The following is a 23053-nucleotide window of genomic DNA, read 5'->3' on the forward strand; positions in this document are numbered from 1 at the left end:
CTTATAAGTCATATTTAAGTATGCTGTTGCATTTCTTAACATGAACCATTTTTAGACATTCACTTCTCAACTTATGCTTGACAATGCATGAAACCTCTCCTCTGTCAACATCTATCTGGTGACTATATCCTATTTTCACCAGGGCTTTAGTTCCTTGGCCAGTTATGCAACACCATTGCTAAATATAAAGCCCAGTTTGAAAAGGTTATCACAAAGTATACAGTATGTGTACACTTAACATAACCTTTCTGAGTGAAGAAGCAGCACAAGCATTGTGGTAAGGATGGTCTTGAATTCAGAAAGTGTACACAAAGTGCACACACAGTATACACTTAGTGATAACCTTTATGAATACTTTCCTATTAGGGTCACTTTTTAAAGATTCATTTTTTTTCTTTTGTATTTTATTTTATGTGAAATAAGTTAACATTTCTGTTTAGAAATTGTTCATACTTCATCTCCATCACCTCTAGCTTCCTCAACTTTCTGGCTTTAATTGACCAGTCTTCTGTACAATACAGTAGCACTGGTTACACCACAGTTTTCATGCCTTACTTTTCAGCTTCTTTGGCATTCTTCTGTCATAAACCAATCCTAACACTCTATGATATTTCTCTGTATCTCATCTGATTCTATTTTTGGCCTCCTCATTCAGGCATTCCTATTCCTCAGCCATCCCTTCCAGAAACCTAAAGCTATTAATTTGTTCCACTATTTCCCTTCTATATCATTTTTCAGCTTTTTGTGATTTCTCCCATTTGATGCATTTACAACTGTGTATCTGTATTCAAATTCATCCTTAGTGCCTTCAGTTTTGCACTCTTGTGATTATAATTTTTTTGAAGCTTCTGCCACCTACTTTGTTTTAGCTCTGTACCTCATATTGTTTGTTGTTCACACTCTTTGGTTTCCACCAAAGAAAACAAATTTTCAGAGCAGTAATTCATCTATGTCACATTGAACTTCTTACAAAGCCCATAACCCACTAACATCTGTATTTCATCAAGTCAATATACAGACCAAGTATGGAAGTTTTTTGGTTGCAGTTGTGTTCCATAAAATGTACCTATAGACTTCTCTTGGGAAAAATTAGCAACTGTGAAATTATTGCTGCTTCCAATGGAAGAACAATGAAAATCATAAAACATTATCAAAAACTATACACCTGAACAAACACAAGTACTGGAAATAATATAAAAAGTAATCTAACCAAAATACCTGGAATGAAAATAAGGTCCCCTGAAAGCACAAATCAACAACAGATAACTGTTGGATTTGCAAATAAGGTCATCTGATCACCGAGTACTAAGAGGTAAAGACAGAAAAAAATAGCAGCTGAAATGAGATTTAAAAATAAAACTCCCTGTGAGACAATTACAAGTTACAAATGAAGACTAGAGTTGAGATTTAGGTACTACTTGGGACATTTATACTGGTGCAAGAACAGAAAAAGATAAATATTTTCATGTCACATAAATGTAAAAGGCATTATTATACCTCTAATAACTTTATTAAATGTAGAAAATGTACAAAATAATGGTTTCCTCAGTTTCTGAGTAATGTGCCTAAGTGCCTATGTCAGTTTTCTGGGACTCTATAATTTCCCTGAACCAAGAAGTTATGATAAGCCGCCGGGGGGGGGGGGGGGGTCGGTGATATATTATTTTTGTTGAGCCAAAGGCGCATAAAGACCATTGTCTCATAAAATGAGCTTTATAAGTTATAGATACCATCCTTTCTCTAACACCTATACATTAGATAAAAAACTATATGACCTCTTAAAATGACATCACAATAAATAAAACATTTAGAATTAGCAATATCTAAAAATCCAAAGGCAATTTGGAGCTTTTTTCCTCGGGCCTTTGCTGAAAAAGGGCTATCAAGCTCAGATGGACAGACCCAGTCAACAAACGTAAAATAAATAAATAAATAAATAAATAAATAATAAAAAAATAAAGAAATAAAGAAATAATAAGTGAGATCTCTTATTTAACTTCTCGCACTCTGATTCCTTTACTCCTTTAGCTGCTAAACTCATCCCACAGATATCATCCTGTAAATTAGAAGTTGGGACAAAATTAGACATCTGCTTGAAACTCTACGAACTAGATTTTAAAGTAGCAAGCACTGGTCTCTATGCTTGGTCCAAAGCTATGGAAATCTCTCTTCTCATCTCAAAGAAATCACCTTTTACCCATTATTCTGGAAGGAGATGAAAGTCTGCCTTTTATACTATTCTAACTGCAAGTGTATTAATTCATTCACACCTGTTTATATCATATTCATACATATAACACTCAACAATGAGAAGGTTAGCAATCCATTTCTTTTGCCACCTACTCTATCCTTCAAACTTTAACACCTACTTAGCACCCTTGCTCCTCAATTCCTTTTTCCTTCAGCCCCTGTTTATAAAAACACAATTTTGTGCATACTGTATATGTGGAAATACATAGTTGAATACAGAGTAGCGCAGCAATCTATTTTGCGCAATAAAGATGTTACTGTATTTCCTGTTTGATTTTTTTTCATTTATAACTATCTTTAAGTCACTGTAAAATCTTGTATTCATTTGTTTTGTTACTTCCTATACTTCAGGCTGAGACTGAAATTGGTCCCTTGAGATCAGAGATCTATTCCTGTAATCTTACTCAAATAAAATAAAAGTAAAACATGGGGTAATTCAATAAACCCTATATGGAGCGATTCTCCATGTAGGAATAGTGTAGTGGCCAGAACATGGAATATGGCCACTGAGCGATCCAGGAAACAAGGCTGGGGGCGTGCATGAGTGTGCGGACACTGTGCGAACATGAAGGTTTCAGCGGAATGAAAATCACCTCCTCTGCTGATGAAAACCATGCAAATGAGGTGATTCTGTGATCCAGGAAGCAGAAAGGTAGTTAGCAACCATGTACCGAACTATAAAATTAAAACAGGGACTGTAACAGCTGCTAAGCTGTGCTTAGCCCCACTGTGCATGTTTTAGCTTGTTAAAGAAAAGCTAAACATGCCAGTGTACAGCAGAGGGCCCTTTCTGCTGAACAATGTTTACACTAGCTCCAAGAGTTGGCACGGAGTGCCATGGGGCTTAGCAGTGGAACAAATAAAAAAAAGGAGGAGGGATAGCTTGGGAAACCCAATCAACCATAAATGACTGATAAGCCCTGTTCCACTGACACTGGCCAATTCAAATCCTTCAGTAATATAGCTGGCAGGTGTAATGTATCATAGTCAGCCAATCACACAGGCCACATCTGCAGCACACCAATATAAAGTACGCATACATCCTTCAATCTGATTTTTCCCACATGCTCTGCACCATTGGAGTACACAATTGGGAATTTTAACTGACAAAATGATAGGGGCTGCTTCTGTGCTACATCTGTATGTACTACAGGCTGAGGTTAGTGCTGATGATGATACTGACATCTGGCCCAGACTGAGGAGGAGAAGAGTGTTCAGGCCCAGGGTAACCTTTCTAGGTCTGCATGAGCTGGAGATAGTAGAGCACTACAGGGTGGACAGGGGCATACTACAGGAACTCACCAAGCTCTGCTGCCCTCACCTCAGACCCAGAGCCAACAGAGTGGAAACCATCATAGTGGAAGCAAAGGTATGTGTAGCCTTAAGAATACTAGCCACATGTACTTTCCAAAGACATACTGGGGACATCATGAAAGGCTCACAGGCATCCACATCCAGGGTACTCCACCAGTTCCTAGATATCATGCTAACACATGCCAGTGAGGGCATTCATTTCCTCAACATCCCTGAGGAGAGGACCAGCAATATGCTTCTCTTCCACCATATAGCAAACTACCCAGAGGTACTGGATGCCATAGACTGCACTCATGTGCACATCAAAGCACCACTCAATGAGGAGGGTAGAGTCTATGTCAACTGCAAGGGGTTTCACTCCATCAACTGTGAGGTCATTTGCAATGCCCAGGGCATTGTTATCAGTGTGTGTTTTGGCAGCCCTGGTATTTAGCATGACTCCCACATCTGGCATGCATCACAGTTGTAGCAGGCATTTGCCAGGGGGACATCCCGTACGGCCATCTAGTGAGTGATGCTGATTATGCACTGGAACCGTGGATGATAACACCCATCAGAAATGCACACACACCAACTGAACAATGCCATAATGAGGCACACGCACAGTCTAGAAACATCCTAGAGAGTGTGTTTGGGCTGCTCAAGTCACGGTTCTGCTGTCTTGACATATCTGGTGGATCCCTGCAGTACTCTCTCACCATATGTTCTCACATGTTTATAGTATATGTCATGCTACACAATATGATCTTGTGGAAACAGCTGTGCCAGGAACATCATGGGGAAGGGGCACACAGCCCCCACCATTGCCAAGGTCTCCACAGGCACAGGAGGACTCAGAGGAGGAACCATCTGAGCCTGTCCCTGCAAGGAAATGTAAGCATGCCCAGTACACCCTGGTTTGGCAAAGAGGCAATGCATAGCACATGTTGGCATAATGGTTAAGGTGTCTGCCTTACAAACACAAGGTACAGGGTTTGATTCTGAGATGGGGTAATTGACTAGGCTTAAAATGGCCCACAAGGGCACTTAGCCTAGTACTAATCTATGAACCTAATCTATCTGTGAACCTATACATTGACAACCTAGGGACCCAGGGACTGACAACACACTCTGACTCACATACACACAGTAAAAAGGATGCCATCCCCATCACATTACTTGTATCTTACCATGTATAGGCTGTGTACTGTGTGCATCTGACAGAGTCAGCCCTGAAGCACTGTCCTCTCAACTGCTGCAGGCACAAGGGAAGTCACTCTTCTTAACAACAAATGTATGGGGTAGTAGACTGTGGTTGCATATGTATGGTATTGCTGCATGTATGCAAGGTAATGGACTGGGCTACCCGGGTAGCAGCAGACAACGGACAGCTAAGTGGGACCAGAGGAACTCTCTGCCAAATACTGGCTGCCCCAGAATATACAGTAGGCCTCAAGCTAGCAGCAGGGTCATAGGACAGATGCATGGATGTCAATGTCGGAGTCCCATACATACCTGCCAACCTGTTAGAGCAAGAAATCTGTATAAAGCTATAAAGTAATGTGGGGCAAAGGCCCACAAACAGGGACAAGTGTTAAATATTGCTCTTACAAACATAGAAAGTTGATAAAATAACAGGTTTTGCAATAACATGAATTCTCTGAAGGGTAAGAAGTCTGAAACTCAAATGTTCCTCATTACTTTCTAACTTCCATCTTTAATGATTTGCCAGTAATTTTCCAGACAACCACAATTTTATAGAAAATGAATGCAAAATGTGAGCCAAACATCTGGACATTCAGTGAAAAGCTGTACAGTTCAGAGGTATGGTCCCCTACCCCTGACACACCTGTGTTCCCATAGAACTGCAGTAACAGTTATGTTTGTAAAGTAATAGCAGCAGACCACACATTCCCAGGGCTGTCCCAATCAACTTGCTAACATGTTCCATTTCCACAATATGTAGAGGTCAATATGATAGGTATGTGTGTGGTTAATAGTGTCATGAAGTAGACAGCACTGACTGGTGGCTGTTCTGGCTCACTGGGCTAAGTACATTACTGTGGGTGATATGGTCCGTGGTTTGAGACTGGCTGTGTCTACTGTTTTGCATGTCAGATACACCTATGGTAGGAGTTCTACAGGCTGTGTAGACGTCAATATTTGTTACTGCAGGAAGGCTGGACAATGGAGGGACAGTGGACCACAGATATGGCAGTACACAGCTCTGAGTAACTTAGATAGTGCCTACTAGAACAGACGGTTGAGACAAGTAAGTGTAGTTCCAGGACACAAAGGCTGCCACATAACGGTATTAGTACACATAACATCTCAGTGGGTACCATCCACACCTCACAAATGTCAGGGTTTCTCAAAATATCCACATGTATGCCTCATATATCTGTTCTGTTTGTCATAACATTGCATTTGTCTCACAAACTATTGGCTAAACAATACAGGTTGATGTGAAAACATCAATGACAGATGGTTGAGATGCAAACTTCATACCCATAGGAAAATGCAAGCTAATACAAAACCAATCTATCAACTGAGTAGGTTTGGAAGAGAAAAATTAAGCTGCTGTCCCCATGTCTGGGCCTGTGTCTGACTGTGATATATGGCCTTGTCAAGATGTCTGCCTGTAAGAATTAGATGGGTATGGCCAACATGTAGCTTTAGAAGAACAGTGCAACACAAACTGTCTGAGGACCAGAGCAGATGTATGGGGCAAAATGCTGGTCAATTTGCTAAACAGGTACAGTCAGAGGTGTGGACTCCGTAAAACTTTGTGTGATGTTACGACGTCTACCCAGTCACACTATAACTACAACTGCATAAGAGCAGCAACTGTGGACCAAGCCTGCAACTGGAGCAGAGTGGGACTAAGGGCCATATATAAGGGAAAGGAGAAACCACTGGCCACACAATTGTAGAATGTACAGACTACAACATGTCCTGCAGTAGCATGGATTCCCTGCAGTGCATGGAGTCAGTAGACAAATGTCTGTCAGTGATTCCTCACATTAATCTACACTGATCTGCTACTGACATACTAGGGCATAACAGTCCTGTGCAAAATGTACCTCACATATTATGCAAAACTCCTTTCAGTCCAATACAGTCTGTAACCACCCTAGATATGACTCAGTTAATAAGGACAGCAGACAGCCAGGGGATCCCTCAGCCAGTCTATCAGTGAGGTGCTAGACTGTTTACAGAGTCTCATCAGCTAATCAGCTGTAGCACACAAAATCCTGGACCAAAGTACAGGTAGGGCTGGAGTGGAGTCCCACTCTTACTATTGATAGTCATACTGGGCATGCTCCTACACTTAGCTTCTTTCAACCCATGTCTGAACCCACATCTGACTACAGAACTGGGATGTACAAATATCCCTTCTGCATACAGACAGCTATGTACACCTTAACTGTCTATCCCCACCCCCATCAGATATGTTTACCCCATCTATCTGTATGTGGTACATATAAGATTTATCTGGATCTGTTGACTGTGATATACATACAGATATATAGGTAACATATACAAATATATCATTTACAGAGAGGCAGAGATGGGGGGGGGGAAACAGACAGACAAAGATGGAGAGACAGAGAGAGACCCTGAAAGGCATGCAGTGATGTACTGCAGCAGCCACACATATACCAATTTGAACCAGTGGCATGTGCAAATATTATGGTGAGGCCCATTGTGTAATAGGAGGTATGGAGGGGTTGTAATCTCACATCAGTTGCACCATGGTGCATGCAATAAGTACATACGACTAGAGTGTAGACAGATAGGTAGTGGTTCAATTCCCAGCAACACCAACTGTGCATGTGTGTGTGTGTGTGTGTGTGTGTGTGTGTGTGTGTGTGTGTGTGTGTGTGTGTATATGTATGTATATATATATATATATATATATATATATAAATGTATATATATATATATATATATATATATATATATATATATATATTTTTTTTTTTCTTATGGTTTTCTGTGTTCCCTGCCTATGTATGTGCAATGCCAATACATTTGAGGCCTGTTCCACCCTGTTAACCCTCATTGCCCTACTTTACAGGGCCTGCTGATGTCATCCACCTTAGATAAAGCATTGAGCAACTTGCAAACAATTAAGCTCTGTGGTGCATGTGAAAAGTATAAGTATGCAGCACTATAGTGCATGCAACTAGACAGATAGGGGCTCTAATGTCAAGACTGCCAAGTGTGTGTGTGTGTGTGTGTGTGTGTGTGTGTGTGTGTGTGTGTGTGTGTGTGTGTGTGTGTGTGTGTGTGTGTGTGTGCGTTGGTTATACCATTTTGAGGCCTGTTCTACCCTGCTGACTTCCCCATTGCAGTAATTTACAGGGCCTGTTGATGCCATCCACCTTGCATACAGCACTGGACACTTTGCAGGCATATAACCTCTATGGTGCAAACAATAAATACATAGCACTATATTACATACAATTAGATAGGTAGGAGTTATAATCTCAAGAATGTTAACTCTGTGTTATACCATTTTGAGGCTTGTTCTGCCCTCCTTACTTTCCCCATTGCATTAATTTACATGGCCTGTTGATGTCATCCACCTTAGATGTGCTGTTTGACACTCTGCAGGCAATACCTTTCAACTCTAAACAGTTTTGCAGAATGCCCAGATGATTGCCTCATATATTTTGTCTGAGTGTCATAAACTTGTGGTTTCCTGGCAAATCATTGGCAAAGTAGTAAGAGCTGAAGTCAGAAAATAATGACAGACATCTGACTATCAGACTTCATACCCTTTACAAAAGCAATGGTACTATGTAACCTGTCACTATATCAGTTATCTAAGTTCTTAAGAGCAATATGTAAAAACAGTCCCTATTTTTGAACCTGTATCTCCCCAGTATTGAAGGCTTTGTCCACATGTATTGTTCTAACAGGTTGAGAAATATGTCCTAGGCATATAAGCTCCGCAGCATATGCAATAATGACATAGCACTATACTACATGCAAGTAGATTGATAGATGTTGTAATCTCAATACTGACAACTGTGTGTGTATGTGTCTGTGTATTCATATCCTCTGTTGCAGCATGGCTGTCTTGCCTTTATGTGTGTGTGCAATGCTTATACCATTGTATGTGCCTGTGCCACCCTGTTAACTCCACAATCACCAACCTATTCATGGCCTACAGAGGTCATGCACCTGCAGCAGTGTGTGTATGACATGGTTATACCATTTTAAGTGCCTGTTAACCCCCCAGTGGCAATCCTTACAGCACCTGCAGATGTCAACCACCTGAATAGTTGTAGCAGACACTGAAAAACTGTATAAGCTCTGTTGTTCATGAGCTATGTATATTGGTCTATCTTATGTATAACTAGCCAGGTAGGGGGTTCTACTATCAGCAAGGGCCATTCATGAGTGGGTGTGTGTATTTATGTATGTATATCCCCTTGCAGCAGTGTGCTTGTGTTAGGGCCACAAACATACCTTTCGACCCCTTACAGAAAGACATTTGCAGAAAGCCATACAGAAAAGTGGGACAAAGTCCAAATATTAGGGTCAATATTTAAATATTGCTCTGACAAGCATATAAAGTAGATAGCATAACAGGTTGAGCATTCATGTGCATGTTCTGACAGGAAAACATCTGTCATTATTGTGAAACTTCAGTCTTTAATTATTTCACACTACTTCTCCAGAAAGCCACAATGTTATGCCAAATGGAACAAAAATATGTGACAAACATCAGGACATTCTGAAGACATCTGTAGAGTTGAGAGTTATGGCCACCACCTGTCGCACCCTGCAGATTTCATTCCATGTTTAGTCAGGTGTGACCTGTGACAATGACACAAACAATACAGAGGTCTCCAGTGTATAGGACAACAAACATTTTCTAAGGTTGTCTACTACTTGCATAAAACATGTATTTCACATCAGAATCACCTTACTGGTATGAGAAATAGCATAACCTATGGTAATGTGACACAAAGAAGCTGTCACATTGTCAAACCAAGGGAAGTCCTGTCTATTGCACTTGCTGTGGGTTATGGTATATCCTGCCAAGTGTCATGATACTACAAGACATGTCCCAAACTCCATTTTGATAAGGTGGCAACCCTACCCTGTGTTGCCTATGTGTGTGCAATATGTTAACTTGTGTATGCCCTGTGAGTAGCTTCCACCCACAATGACTCACATGTATGAAGGCATGAATGCTAACTGCCACCTCCCACATATGTAGGTGACACCTAAAGCTGTGGCAACTGTGAGTACTGTGATGTCTGTCTTTGACCCACAAACTGATGTTAACACACTGCAATGGGATCATACAGTGGGTATGGCATGGTGGCCAGATCCTGGCCTTCAGCTGAATGCAGAAAATAGTACCATTGTACCATATGGTAAGGGCATGGACCCACTATTTCACACATCAACGGCAACCCCATAAACACACAAACTGCATTGATAGACCTGGCTATTCAGGTTGATAACACTGTTGCATTCAGCCATCAAGTAGTGTCAGTGGTCGGAAAAGGCTTGGACATGTTTCACCACATAGATAAATGGACTTTATCCAGACAAAAGGTGGACATTACTTCTGTATATTCATTATTCTGTACAACAATACATTAGCAGCATGGCAGGTCTGGTATGTACCTATGCAGAAATATGCACCAAATGGAAAGGCTATGTTAACACCCAGAAAGGTTATCCATGGCCTTCAACACCTGTTCCATGCAGACAACCTCAAATAAGTACTGTTCCACTCAGTATTGGACAGATTGTCCATAGATGGGCTGTGGCATGCCTAGATGGCAATGATGTGTTCAGCCCTTCAGCAACTGCCCCATATATGTCAGTATAACTCTGTGCACATTACCAGCACAACATGCTTGAATCACATATGAGACAGCAAAAAAAAAAAAAAAAAGCTGGGGAGACGGGTTTGCCTCCCAGAGGCTGCCCTGTCTCAGAAATGCACTCCCCAAACATGTCAAACAGAGTACCATGCAGACCCTCATCAACTGCATCAAGGTTGAGTGAATGGGAAAAAAATCTGTTCCAGGGTCCAAAGTGTGTCACACAATGCCAGGGGCAACAGGTGCTGATCGATGATTCTGTTGAGGATTGAGTATTGGCTAGGGTTATAAGGGACCCAGGGCCAGTACTCTACTAACCTCCTCTGTGCTATGAACCTGTGATCCTACAGAACTCCCAGGTATCAAGAGTAGCATGCTGTGTGAAGGGGTGTGCATGCAAGGTACACTGTCTGCCCCCATTGCCCCTCACACACTGTACCACAAATATGCACCTAGGTAAACATGCACATATACAGCCATACCTTAGCAATGAAAAGGTCTCGGCATTGCCACTCTGCCATCCTGTGCTCCCATAATGGCATCAGCTCACTACAGCATAGACACACAGACACCTGGAATGGAAACAGAATAAGGCCTGTGAGACAACAGTAAGTCAGCAGTACTAACAGCAATAAAGCATCATGGCACAAAGGTACATACACATTGATGCGTGCACATGACATCTGATAGCAGAGATCACCTTACAGGGCATAACACCACTACACTACAAACTGCCATTACCTGTACTATATTTACCCTGTGCATCAGACACATATTAGCATGTCCTGCATTGATGGTATGGATAACAGGGATGTTGCACAAGTATCATCAAAAGCACAGGGAGTGGTGTGTGGCTGCCAAAGGCCTAGGTTGTGCCATATAGTTGACATCATGTGTATGTCTGGAGGGGTGCTGGTCAGCTGAGCCATGGAAAGGAGCTGTGTGCATCTGTCGGTGACCTGCATGTGACAGTGATGTGTGAGTGTATGCATGCACACAGTCAAGCCATGTGCTAGCCCTACATGAGGGTATGTTTGACAGCCATGGACTGTACATGGCAGAATGTACAGTTCATCATCTCTGGTCATGAACACAGAAACTGGTTCTGCCAGAAGTGGCACTGGCAACACCATGCCCAATGCCAGATACAGTACTACTTCCTGACAGTCACTGGTGTATGCTATGTCCCTCATGGAACCACCCAGGACCACATGCCCATGGCCTGCCACATTGTTGGTAGTTCTGGTGGTACTGCTACTATGGGAGTGTGACTGTGCAAGGCCACATGGGCTCTCAGCTGATGTTGTTGCTGACTTACATCCACATGTCTGACACCCTACTCCCACCACATGTTCAAGCACAGAAATTGTATGGTTAAAGACTGACAATGTCTCACCCCACCATCTATCCACTACATCAGCGAAATTAAGTAAGGCATCACCAATGCCGTGGAGGATTGTCAAGCATGCCAGGCAGTGTGGTATCCACAACCCTGAGCATCCACCTGATGTGCCATTCATAAAGTGCCTGTGCCTCCATGACAGACTAAAACATGCATCTGGTGACATGTGCTGTGACACCTCCTACAGGGGCTGGATGGGCAGCAGTCCTCCTTCGAGCACCCCTGTCAATCTGCCTGTGTGGGACCTCACCAGCTTTCTGGCTATGGCTAGTGTCTTCAGTCAAATATGCCATATGCACCACACTCCCCATTCTATGCCACCACCCTCTAACTGCCCAATATCTGTGGCTGCTGGGACTGGGTATGTGTGGACATACTGACCATGTACAGGGACAGTGGGGTGAAAATGGGATGTTAACCAATGGGATAGATTCCCTCAATAACCCCACCTGTGCCTCAAAATGGCCACACTCATCATTAGAGTCTGATGAGACACTGACATCAGGTTGTGAGGGGGGACACACTCCAAACCCCATGGTCTGCTATTAGGGGAAAAACAACATGACTGCATTAATTCCTGCACTATAATGTCTGCTGATCCACACACTCACACACATGCACAAATGCACACACACACACACACACACACACACACACACACACACACACACACACACACATACACACAAACACACACACACACAGGTGAGGTGCCACAAAGACATTATACACACCAGACCTTCAGACTGATGCCATGCACAACCCACAATCAGACCACAACAGGCATGCTGTGGACAGGCTCTCAACAACATGCAGTGCAGCAATGTCCAGTTAATTTTGCTAGTACTATACACCTGTGAGATATGTGACAAACATCAGTATGTGATAAACCTTCACCTAACACACAGTGCACCCATTTACACGAATGCCCCCTGTATAGCAAAGTAGCTACACCTATACAAAACTAAGTGCTAACATGTTACAGCTTCTGCAAATATGCTACTGTGATTACCAATGTGATGCACTACAGTGAACCCCATCACAAGTGAACATGCATGTATTGCAACATGGCTAAGTTTAGCAGTTGTGTGCATGGCAAACTAGCATGCCTTAACATGCCAAGGGTATAGGTGAGCCATAACATGAAAGTTACGCACTCAATGGCTACAGGTGTATGTTCTCCAGCCACAACAGAGGTACCTATGGATTTATGGGGGAGAGGTATTGTCAGCACACACACATGTGGCATTGGTACAGGATAATATGTGCTAACCCCCACATCATAGCCCCCACCATCTAAGAGCACAGCATGTCTGTGTGTATCGGCAATATAGTGGCAATACAGCATGCGTTGCCCCCCTGATCCTGATGTTTCATGCTACTTGCTGCATGTGCTATGAGGTATTGCAATCCATGTACCTGTTGCACCTTTTACTGTTTGTTCATAGCCTGTCTACGTGGTCTGCTGTGGTGTCAGCCTCCTACTGTATTAGTAATCACCTGGTCTGTAGGCCTACTTCTCAGATCTCCCTGGCCTTTCTCCCTCAGAATCTGAACTATATGGCTGGACTATGTAATGCAATTTCCTCAGTCAGTGTGGCTGATATGGGTGTACTGGCACTGTGTAGCACCTGCCCCATTTGCATGGATGGACAGCTATCTAAAAACACCACCAAGGAATGCACTGTGTGAGAAATGCAATGACAGTAGGAACCTGCATTCCATGCTCTTTCCCTGTTGAGGCTGCATATCTGTCCCCACACAGGTTGTCAACACAATCAGTACACCACACACACCACCCACACCTACACAACACACAAAGACATCTGCAGTGCTCCTCAAAATACACATCCACAAACAAAGGGGATCTCTGAGGCAAACCCACACATGAACACCACAGCTGTACACAGCACATACCACACATGGCCACACACCTGTGTCTCACAGCAATGCAGGAGTCAGCTCATGTCAAACATGTTACATATAGGGGACACCAGTGGAGACACACTGGTGTGCCCTGACCTGGCTGTGTATAAGGGTGGTCACAGTTATTTGAGTGTCATGTGACAGACTCCGCCATATTGCATATGCACTGCTGTCTCTCACCAGCAGGTACTGTCATGGGTCTGTCACAGTACATGTTTGTGTGCCTGACCTGCCATTTACGTCTCTGGATTATATACAGTGAGCCATGAGTGAGCACACTGGTTATGGGTCCCAGGCAGGTATGTCCCTAGCCTTACACTGCACTATGCTGTCACTCAGACCAATGCCACAATACAATCAGGGAATGATTGCCCTTAACATGTGCACATTTATCCTGTGATATTCCAGGGGTTCCAGTACCCATGAGTCTGAAATGATATGGTATACAAACCATGATGCTCTGTGACAGATGACCTCCATCTGTCTTCACTTGTCTTCATGCATCTTGCACTGGTTCTCACCAGCCCCATAGTGACTCCATTAATAAAAGTGGTGAAGTTATCACTACCAACATACAAGTGTCAGTGCAGCACGCATATTGAAGGCCATGCTGCTAAATGCTAGAGGTGTACACATGACTTTGCTCTCATTGCATTCAGTCCTAAACCTGGGAACTGCAGACATCTGTGTAGTCACACAGACAATGATTCAAAGCTGCAGACAGCACTCCAGCCTACATAAACAACCATCCTATCATACATACAGAAGCCGAAGTGTATCCAGTAATGCCATGGGAGATGGGGTTTCTGTATATATGAGACACATACACACCTCCACACTGTATAGGCAATAAGATACACAGGGGACACTGCAGGGGCAGTTCACCATTGCCAGCACACACCTATTCAGATCACAGCTTACTACCGGCCACCACATGTGACTATTCTGCCTATATGAACCTCATCAACTGTATTAGGAGTCGGGTCTCTACCCTGATCCTGGGTCAGTTGAATGACCCTGACATACATTGTAAAACATACGCATGCCAGCGCACAAATGGTCAGAGAGCCAACAGTGGAAGTAAAAATACCTTGGTGCAGCCAGGGGCTACCCCCACATGAGGTGAAGGTGTATTTTAGTTGACATTACACAACAAGGGTTTACCTCTGCAGCATCCCTACAGTGTCATCCTCCATGGCAAAGCAACCATCATACAGTGACATTTGTAGTCACCATCTCCCACAATACTCATCTAGCTAGTGTCAGCCATACATATACCTCCAATGTGGAATACATCCTCCTGGGGGGTATACACAGCCTTACAGCCCCCAACCCCTCATTAAGGACTGACACCAATGTCCACTCATACACACAAGCACTATATGTGTATTTGTATAGATGCATGGAGTCAGTTATACCTGACAGGCCTACATGATCCTCTGCTAGGACATGTACACCTATCTGGTGGACATCTGCAATACATACTGTCCATAAAAGGGATGGCATACCACTGTCCAAGACAAAGTAGGGGCAAGTTCCCATTTTGGAGCAATATCTCCTTAGCATTTACATGAGAATGGGATTAGTCCTGCAAAACCTGCACAGCAAGCACAGAGCTTATATTGTCTACTTCCACTACAGACAGTAGTCTCCCCTACTTCACATATGTCTGCAACATCATATGAAGCACCTGCAGCTGCTCAATTGTGGTGCTCAAGGACACCAGCTGTACCACTGCTGTTAGTATAGCATACTGCATGCCTGCCCGAGCCAGTGTAAGCTTCACCCACTGCACATCAGGATAGCCACAGTACCTCCCCTGTCTCCTATATGTAGGGAACAGGTCAACATTGCTATGTGAAAGTCATGGTATATATCTGCAATGGGAGCCTATCACATCACAGGATGCATCCTACATGACCCTAAGCATAACCTTGCAACATCTTAAGGAATCATATTCATAGGAGGAATGACTATCACCTTTGTCCCAGCCATTTGATGGAAGACCACTGTCACCCTTTTAGACCAAGGTGGGGCATCCCCCACTCAGTCACATGATAGACCCAGCAGCCTAACTTGCCTGTTCTGCAATGCCATAGCACACTTTATACTGAACCCCATTAACAAGGACATTGGCGACCTGTGCACACTCCATCACACACATTTAGGCATGTCTGTTACACTTGGTTGAACTCTATGACACAGTCACCAAAGCCATGGAAAGGGGGTGACAGTGTAAACTGCCTACCTTGACCTGGACAAACTCTGTGACAGTATAACACATGTGGCCATTATAGATATAACAGCCCCAAGTATGCATCACACCATATGTTACCATAGGGGTAGCACACCAGTGCTCTGACATGACCCACCTAGTCAACATAGGGGAATCCACCTCAAGCAGTTGACCCATAACTAGGTGTGTAACCTGTTCTTCCATGTTTGGGCCTCTGCTATGTGTGATGTACACATCTGAGGTGCATGTAACAGCAATTAGCCTATGTTGACCATGTCTGCAGACCACTGCATGCTGTGTGCTGTCACTGATGTGTACATCTGCCTAGGAGGGTCTCACACATATACATGGCTGTTGCAGACACATGGCCTCAGGCCACATAGCAGGATATTCAGTGTCAACCCCTTTGGGGAGTGTGATATCCCCACACATTATCCCAGTACTAACAACATCCAAGGCACACAATTGGTCATGAGGGAGCTATGGATACAGGTCTTTGGCAACATGACATTTCAACACAATGGTGCTTCCATTGTAAGGTAAACCATGTACATAGCCCATGTCATCAAGGGACATGGAGTATAAGCATTGCCATATTCAACCAAATGAGCCCCATTTTTGTGTATAATGCCCTATTCATCATTCTCATCACACAGCACATGCAGCAGCTGGGGGCATCACAGAGTTTCCCCAGCAGGGAATACCAGAGCAGCAAATATCTACCATATACTGATAGGCTATAAGGCCAACCCTCTCCCTGGTTTCATATATACTCCTCAGGGGTGACCTCAGTGTGGAATGCAAAGCAATCATGGACTCAACAATGCTGGGACTGCTGCACAAGTGCAACTCATGCTCCACTCTGTTAACACACACATACATGCCCTCAACCTGGCTTGTGACATGAAACTGGTCAAGTTGGCAGCTCAGATGTGTGTCCTACACAATCACCCTGTGATGGAATGGGCACCCTGTCCACATCAGGCAGGATAATTATTTAACCTTTGCAGGCATAACCTAGATAACTGGATGGTTAACTGCACATACACCCTTGGGATACCACCTGTGTCCCTGTTGGACTGGGGAATCAGGTACTGCCTTGCATACACATGGGTTAACATCTGGCCTAAGCATATGGCTGCTCAGGGCCCATAGCCTAGTAACCTCATATAGTACCAGGAATACCAGATATGGCCTGAGTGCTGTGACAGACTGTGTTGTTATGTGTCCACATCCATCATTGCCATCGACTGTTGGGTATTCCCTATGGGCAATGTTACAGTACCATGTCATCCAGCCTACATCCAACAAATAGGTGAGTGGTACTACAAGTGCATGTGGACATTCCAGCAACATCTGTGCTACAAAATAACTGAAATAACTGAGAGCAGTGCATGTGTGGTGTAGGGTGTCTTCCTCATAGGTGTATAACATCTGCAGTACCCGGATGTTTACTGAATGTGTACATGTGCCTGATAGATGTAGACCCCCTGCCAGACAAATGTGGATTTCCAGACACCAGCTGGCCAATATGTGATGATTGTCCCCAAGAATTGGGGAATGTGTCTGTGACATGCCAGACCCCTGGGAACACAGTAATGTTACATTAATATCTGGCACTGTATTCATTCCCTTACATTATATGCTCAATAGGTACACACTGCTGCTGAGGCAGAGCCAGTCTCCCCCCACTACTAGTGCCAATAACCTGCTGTCCTGCTGCAGGGAGTAATCAGATATGGTAGCCATAGGTGTCAGGCAATGAGATACAGGTGTGGAGTGCACAGTGACCTAGCCAGAGTATATCAGGAACAGTCAGGGACACCTGGACTTTCTTTGAACTAAGTCTGTATAACATTCACAGACTGAGAAGGGCTCACTGACAGTACATGATGTGATATGACAGCTGTATCCACCAGTACTGACTGTCAGTATTGTACAACATGCAATCCAGTAGCAGTCATATATGAGCTAACCATTGGTGGGGTAACTCAGGCCTGAGCTGTGATCTATGTAACTGCAGACAGAGCCATAATGGATGGCTGTAGGTGCTGTCACTCCAAGAAATGTGGTTAAGACCTACTGTTTAAATTTATATTGCTCATGACTGCATCCCCCATCTGCATTCCATTACATGCTTAATTCTATGACATATCTGGCATTTTGCTATACTCCTTCATGAGAAGAAATGCAGTTGTACTCTTCTAGAGAATCAGTCTGTCTTCATGAAGAAAGTATCAGGCCTGTTTACCATAGGCAGTAGCTTGCCTTTTGTAGCTAATGCTCATGAACAGGTGATTGCCTGTGCACTAGTCTGTGACTTCCACTTGTAATTGCATCCAGAACAGCTGGCATGGGGACACATTCCTATAATTAAGGCCTCCATGTAGGCCTTGACTCTTTTCCTGTCCTGTGAGGAGGACATTATTGAGGTGTGGAAGCTACAGCATCACAGAAAATATGTAGAAATACTGTTCACTGTTTGGATTGATGTGCTATGTCCACAGTTTTGCATGCTATGTTTGGCCATCATTACCAGAGGTTGTGATTCTGTGGCAGGTTACTGTTTAACAATGTGTGTTGTGCTCAGTAAGGAAACAGGCAGATGTGAGTATCATACATCCTTTTTATCTGAACGTGCATGCTGCTGCAGTTGATGTTGGTGTATCAGCTGTGTATTTTTGTAGGGGGAGATTGTGATGCATGTCCCTGTCACCTGAACACCCTCCCCAACTCTTTATGCATGGGTGTTGTGTGAATGCCCTGTTCTAGGTGTTTGGGAAGTATGGTAGGTCTGTAGCAGTAGCTGAACATACAGTTGCATGTGTGGTAGGCTGCACCTGCTGCATTCTGGGCAGGAGTCATGCTGGGGATTGTGAAGACATTGGGGGACAGCAAGCTGTATATGTCAGTGAGGGTGCAGTGTCAGCTCTTTTGTCACAGCATGGCCAGGGTGGGGTACCCATTACGGTCCAGGTGAGGCATGTGCCTCTGGTACATATGTTAAGTAGTAGTACCATCCAGAGATTGGTAGGGGAGGTTTAGGACATGTATTGATATTTGTGACATGTGTGCCACACTCCAGACCTTTGACATGCTACTGTGGGTGGCAGTGACTGTGGTAGCAACAACCACGTCTGCTGGACATTGCAGGGCTCAGCTATTTCTAGGTTGTATAGCCAAGCATGTAGTTCTGCAACAGACTGGACTGTGGGCCTGAACTGTGGGTGTCCAGATGCCAGACATGCTAGGAATAGTACAGATAGAGCTACTGAGTAATTATCATGGGAGGTGTATTTGCAAGACATATGTGCATGAATACAGTGTTTTACACAGGACTGGCATGAACATGTTTTTGAATGGCTATGATGTGTGACACTGACCTGTCTGTCATGCTTTTGTAAAATCAATCTGCACTGCCTTGCCATTACATCAGCATCAGCACACAGAATAGTTTTGATTACAACCATGCCATACGTAGGTGACACAACTGTGGACATTCTGCAACAGTCTGTACAGTTGTTAGCTGTACCTAATATCATAGGCCTCCCGTAAATCCATCAACATGTCTTTGGGGGTGTACTGCTTTGGTGTTTGCATCACAGGCCCAAGTACACTTTTATTTATCACATTATATGTAGAAGTAGTGTCAGTGGTACTCAGGATATCTTCATAACAACACCAGTAATTCCCCAGAGTTGAGTTGGCCTACTGGTGTATTGCAGTGAACTGTAGTTCGGAGGGTCCAGAGGCCAATACTTGGCAGGAGTGACTTTGTTCCCTAATGGTACATCAATGTACTGCATGATATATTAAAAAAAAGCATTAATTCTCCAGAGCTGGGTTAGCTTAGTGGTATGTTGTTCTGAGTATAGTTGAGAAGGTCCTGATTAAAATTTTGGCAGCAGTGTCTATTTTTTTCCCTAATGTTACATGAGTATACTGCATGAAATATTTATAAAAGCAATAGCCATTCCCCACAGCTGAGTTGGCCTAGTGGTGAATTGCACTGACTGTATTGCAGAAGATCCTGGGTCCAATACTTGGCAGCAGTGTCTTTTTTATCTAATGTTACATGATTATACTGCATGATATAGTTACAAAAGCAGTTGCAGTTCCCCAGAGCTGAGTTGGCCTAGTGCTGCATTGCCCTGATGGTAGTACAGAGAGTCCTGGGTTTGAGACTTGTCAGGGCTGGTTATTTTGTTGCTGGGCAGAACAGTGTCTGAATCAGATAGGGTGATTAAAGCAGTTCTAAGTGGGTTTGAGCAGGATTGCGTGATCTGCCACAATGCCAAGCAGTATTTAGTCCTGCTTAAACCCATGCTATTTCCAAAAAAGAAAAGAAAAAAGGAGTGATAGGAAAGTGGTGAAATGGGGGCAAGCAGGGGGAAAAACATTACAAAAGGCAGCTAGGGATGTGCAGGACAGGTGTAGTAAAGGACCATAGCTCTCAATTTCTTGTGTAGCAACAGCTGTGCATGATAAGGACAATTTAGAATTTGCAGCCTCACACTCCACAGGGAGGGGTGTGGGTGACATAATTTTGTTGATTAGTTCATGGGAAAATTGATTAATGGCAGTGTACATGTGTGTGAAATGGAGAGCTATGTATCCCACATTTATTTTTTGAGACAGTTGCCCTTTTTTTAAGGTGAGGGTAGGATATTGGGGAAGGGTTGTAGGCACGTTTGGGGAGGTAAGTTGAGTAGGAGAGGTTGCTTTTGCAGACAGACAAGACAGCAGACAGGGGTGGTGTATGACACATGAGGGTTTAAACACCTTCGACTGGGAAGGTGGTTGAGACTCAGAGGACCAAGTGCCCCCAGATGGCAACAGTGTGACTGAGTTCCCCACCCATGGGCAGTCAGCACTGCCCCTTCATGGCCCTGAAGGTGGGTGTGAAGGGAGCTGGGTTGCAGGGGCCAGCCTGCCCCTCATTGGATGACCCTGTGCAATATACCTGAAACCTTATTCCAGGTCATAGTCTCCTGTCAGTGCCTGTGCCTGGGGGAGGGACAGGCCCTGTCCCCTGAGGTGGTTCCACCTGAGGGTGGTGCAAGTCCAACAGAAAGATAATCTCCAGTTTGGGTCCCAGACATGCTGGGACCTGGTGTCATAGCCAGATAAGGTGGGATAGGCAGATCAGCCGGAACCAGCCTACCCAATCATGCTATGATGTTGAGGTTTGTCAAGGTATATTGATTAGTCATGAACAAAACATTTCAACGTTAGTTATAACAGCATGCATGGGTGTTCCAACTAACCCAGAACAGTAGAACTGCATAGCATACAGAACACAGGCATAAATGGAATAACAGTCATTATTGTAACAGCATGCCAGTAATAGTTATGGCAAAAGGCCAACAATGGTGGAATTTCAACAAGGTATGTTAGTATGCATCCATTGAAATATATAACCAATAATACAACACAAGACCCAACATTAGGTTTTGAGAACAACATTTGTGTAAATGAAACCATACCTGTAGTATAAGAATGATAATATGTGATGCAGATATGTGGTGGGGGGAGAGAAAAGCATTCCATTAACAACTGTATATACTATATTTTTCACAAAAGTACTACTCAGTACTCTACAGGTCTGCCCTTAATTTACATCTACATGTTCCCTATAGCTTCTATATCATGTACATATCTCTTAATCTGTTGACATGGCATGGTATGGGCCAACCTGTACAAACTATTGGTGTATAACTAAAGGGGACTCATACATGTCACGGTAAAAAATATGACTAACAAGGTGTACCCTGGACTGATGTTGTGTGAGTGTGCTACTGGCATACTTCAACTGCATTTATATCTGTGTCCAAGGTTATTGGCAACAGTGATCACTAGCCATGACAGCGTGACACTTGAGAGACATGTATTGTGCAGAGAATATGGAGTATATACCTATCCTGCTGTCATTCGTACACATGGAGTTGGAGTATCAGCACACATTCACACATGCAGCAGGCATACAGCTGTACCAACAGTAGAACAGTTCAGATGTCTTATTCATTTGGAATAGTACTGCACTTCATGATGTTTTATTTAATGGAGAATTAACAACTTGCTGAGAACTGCTGTTTACACACTAGTACATCTGGACACAGACTATTAATATACCCTTCATCTCTTTATCTGTAAGTCATGTGGAGAAAATATCTGTTAACACTATGTGACTGTTTCTATAAATAGTCAAGACTACTTGTCTGATACGCTGAACATCTTAGTACCTGTCCCTGGATTCAAACTGTGGTCTGTGTGTGGAAAAAGTAACAGCATATGTATTGTTTATCACACTGCACTACTGGGCCACTGTTCATAGGTTCATAGGTTGGTACTAGGCTATCAGCCCTAGGGCCTATACAAGCCTAGCCATAACAATTCCCTGGCTATTTCTTCCCACACTATTTACTATTTAGTTGTGTGCTGGTTAACTGATTTGTGCCTAAAGCTCACGTGGTGATAAGGTTTGACCTGGTAATATAGGTTGAGTGTCATAGAAGACTGCAATGATAGCTGAACATACATGCATGTTTGCAGTCTACAGCTATTACATACTTGCCTACATCAGCGTACCTACATTTAGGAATGCATATAGCTGAAATGCAAAGGTTAACACAAGACAATCCTGTGGGAAACACACTATGATACCTTACACATTACTTTTCAAGGTTCAGATCTTAGTGCAGAACATATATCAAATTGCATTCTGTCTTGTTGTACAGCTCCACATCAAAACTTTAGCATAACAATCCCTTATTGGCCAAATTTCAGTCACTTCATGGTGTCAGAGCCATATTTGTTGTTTAGCACCTGTATAATTGTATTTCTTCAACAATAGATCAGAATACACACAACAGTTGTGAGAGATAAGCTTTATTGAGCTTGACATGACACAGTGGTATATTTCATTCACAATTCTGACTGCAGTTGTACTGTATATCCTGTAGATGATGAATGAATGTCATTTAGTACCTTCACATTTTCAGTCACGGTGTACTTTATTACAAGATCCTTAGTATTACTACAGTATATACTTATGTCATTCCTACACACTATTACTACGGTATTAGCTTT

This window comes from Protopterus annectens, chromosome 7.part0 (assembly GCF_019279795.1).
Source record: "Protopterus annectens isolate FY-2018-M chromosome 7.part0, PAN1.0, whole genome shotgun sequence".
Classification (NCBI taxonomy): domain Eukaryota; kingdom Metazoa; phylum Chordata; order Ceratodontiformes; family Protopteridae; genus Protopterus; species Protopterus annectens.